The following is a 2,730-nucleotide window of genomic DNA, read 5'->3' as shown; positions in this document are numbered from 1 at the left end:
CCCCGAAGCCCCTGAAGCAGCGTGCAGCCCTGCCAGCCAGGCAGGTCGCCAAGTCGCAGAATAAACTGCTGCCGGTGCACGATTTAACGCCGAATGCAGCACAACAGACACCCACTTGATTCTAGTGATGGCAACATGGCGGTACAGACTGAAGATATGTCTGAGCATGCTGGTGCAGATCATGCGCACCATGAAAAAGTTAAAAGCCTGGTCGTTGTAATTGAAAGGCAAGACAAGGAACTTCGTAATGAATGTAGCCATCTGAGAGAGCAGCTGCTATCAGCAAGGGCTGAAATTCAAGAGCTACGATCAGAAAAAGATAGCGTGACTCAACAGCTCAATGTAGAAAAAGAAAGAACATCTCCTTTGCACTTTGCCATTGTGGGCAGCTAGGAAAGTGGTATATGACTACATGCCAATTGTATTTGTTGGGGATTATGCATCAACAAGGGTAATCTTGGATGCTAGTGAGATCCGTTGTGAAGTGCCGTCATATCTCTCACTTCAGTCAAGCACCTGCTCCTCATACAAGCCCTCAAAAACATTTAAGGTATGTCACCACCTTTGAAAAGGCATTTTTTTGTAAAAACGACATTTTTTCTTTTTTTAGATTTAGAGAGTCCCCAAACATTCAAGAATGTTTTGCAGCAAGAATCATGTTCGTATCTTATTTAGTTCAAAAGTTATAGCTAACTTTCCAACAGATGATGAACAGTTCCGAAACCGAAACTGATGTGGTTTGGTAACAGAAACTGATAACTCAACGATAATCTACGGCACATATTGAAACTTTTCTGTTATGTTTCAGTCTCATATGTAAAAGATTTTTAAAGGCAATTTGTAAGGCTTTTTTTTTTAATATTTCTTTAAATTTCCGCAAGGGGGGTGCATGACGCTACTAACGTCTCTGTTGTTTACTTTGCGTGTGCTTTGTGCAACCGCTTTGATTGCTGCTGGATTCATCCTTTTTATAGTCATAATTTTTAGTAGCAACAGTAATAACATAGGCTGGACGTTTTTATAAGAAGGCATGGCAAAGTTCAGGGCAAAAAGGCGATTGAAACGGAAGTTTCTTGGCAATCGACACACAAAGAATGCTCCGACCGAAGACCATGCGGACGTGAATGTATCGGCGAGTGCTGCAAAGCTTGGGAACTTAGAGAACAATTGTGAAGTGCCGCTGCAAGAACCTCTACTGCAAGGTAATAGGATTATAGATATGGAGATCCTATCATCTGTTTTTGCAAAACTGGCCTGCCCGGAATGCAACAAGACGTCGCTCACATTGGAAGAATGCTTGCGGCTTGGAATATCATGTGCATATGCTGTTCTGTGTGGCGCGTGCGGATATGCATATTCATTTCAATCGTCGAAAAAGGCTGGAAGTGCTATCGAGAACAACCTGCGTCTTGTCTACGCAATGCGTCAGCTGGGCAAGGGATATTCTGGAGCTGTAACGCTGACAAAAGTGATGAACATGCCACCGCCGCCTTGGCATTGTGCCTACCAAAAGACATCTGCTAAGCTCTGTAAAGTGGCAGAGGCTGTTGCATCTAACTCAATGATGAATGCCGCTGCTGAATTGCGTTGTGTTGTGCAAAGTACTGAGTGTGGTGTGTCAGGTGATGGCACATGGCAAAGGCGTGGACATTCATCATTGAATGGCTGTGTGTCCTTGATATCCATTGATACTGGGAAAGTTATTGACATAGAAGGCATGTCAAGTAAATGTAGGGCATGCTGTTCGAAGAGCAAGTTGAATCCCTCAAGCATTGAATATCTGGAGTGGAAGGCAAATCATACCCAGTGTCAAGCAAACTACACCGGTAGTGCTGGTGGTATGGAGGCAGTAGGGCTCTATCGTATGTTCGAGCGGTCAGAAAGAAGTCGTGGTTTAAAATATGTAGACTTCTATGGAGATGGCGACTCCAAGAGCCACGCGGCTATGAAGGACATATTTGGCGCAAATAGCGTGCGCAAACTGGAGTGCATTGAGCACGTACAGAAGCGTGTAGGATGTCGACTACGAAAGTTGAAAAAAAAGTGTTCCTGGGCTTGGAGGCAAAGGAAAGTTAACGGATGTCCTCATCGACCGGCTGCAGAACTATTATGGTATTGCCATCAGAGCGAATGTGGGAGACCTGCAAGCCATGAAGCAAGCTGCATTAGCGAGCCTGTTTCACTGTAGTTCAACAGATGGAACACCAAGGCATGGTCTGTGCCCTCTTGGCACTGAGAGTTGGTGTGGGTTTAACCGAAAGAACGCACTTGGTGGTGGACCCTACAAGTACAAGGGAGGCCTTTCCAATGAGGTACTCAACAAAGTGAAGCCGGTGTATGCTGACCTTTGTAAGGATGATCTCTTAAAGAAGTGCCTCCATGGAAAAACCCAAAATGCCAACGAGTTTCAACGGTATGATTTGGCAACGGGTTCCCGAAGACGTCCACGTGAGCCTGCCCATCCTACTTTTTGGTTTATATGATGCTGTGTGCCACTTCAATGATGGTAACAGAAGTACAGCAGATATTTTGAGGGAAGCAGGCATCGAACCTGGCCACCACACTCTCGCAGCATGTTGCACCAGTGACAAGTACCGTGTGAAGAAAGCCCAGCGTCAATCAACGGGTGAGGTGAAACATCTCCGCGAGAAAAGACGGGCAGCAACAAAAGCCAAAAGAGAGCTCGTGGCAGCTAAGGAGGACCTTAGCTATGAACCTGGTGGATTCTAA

At 45.4% G+C, this 2,730-nt stretch overlaps 1 pseudogene; it reads left to right on the top strand.

Moving 5' to 3' along the window:
• The first annotated feature begins 1,030 nt into the window (after positions 1 to 1,030).
• On the top strand, positions 1,031 to 2,730 carry LOC146188843 (uncharacterized; annotated as a pseudogene).

This window comes from Amblyomma maculatum, chromosome 5 (genome assembly GCF_055883805.1).
Source record: "Amblyomma maculatum isolate TAMU_Amacu chromosome 5, ASM5588380v1, whole genome shotgun sequence".
Lineage (NCBI taxonomy): Eukaryota > Metazoa > Arthropoda > Arachnida > Ixodida > Ixodidae > Amblyomma > Amblyomma maculatum.
Note: the sequence above shows the minus strand (reverse complement) of the source record. Positions and strands in the feature narration are given on the sequence as shown.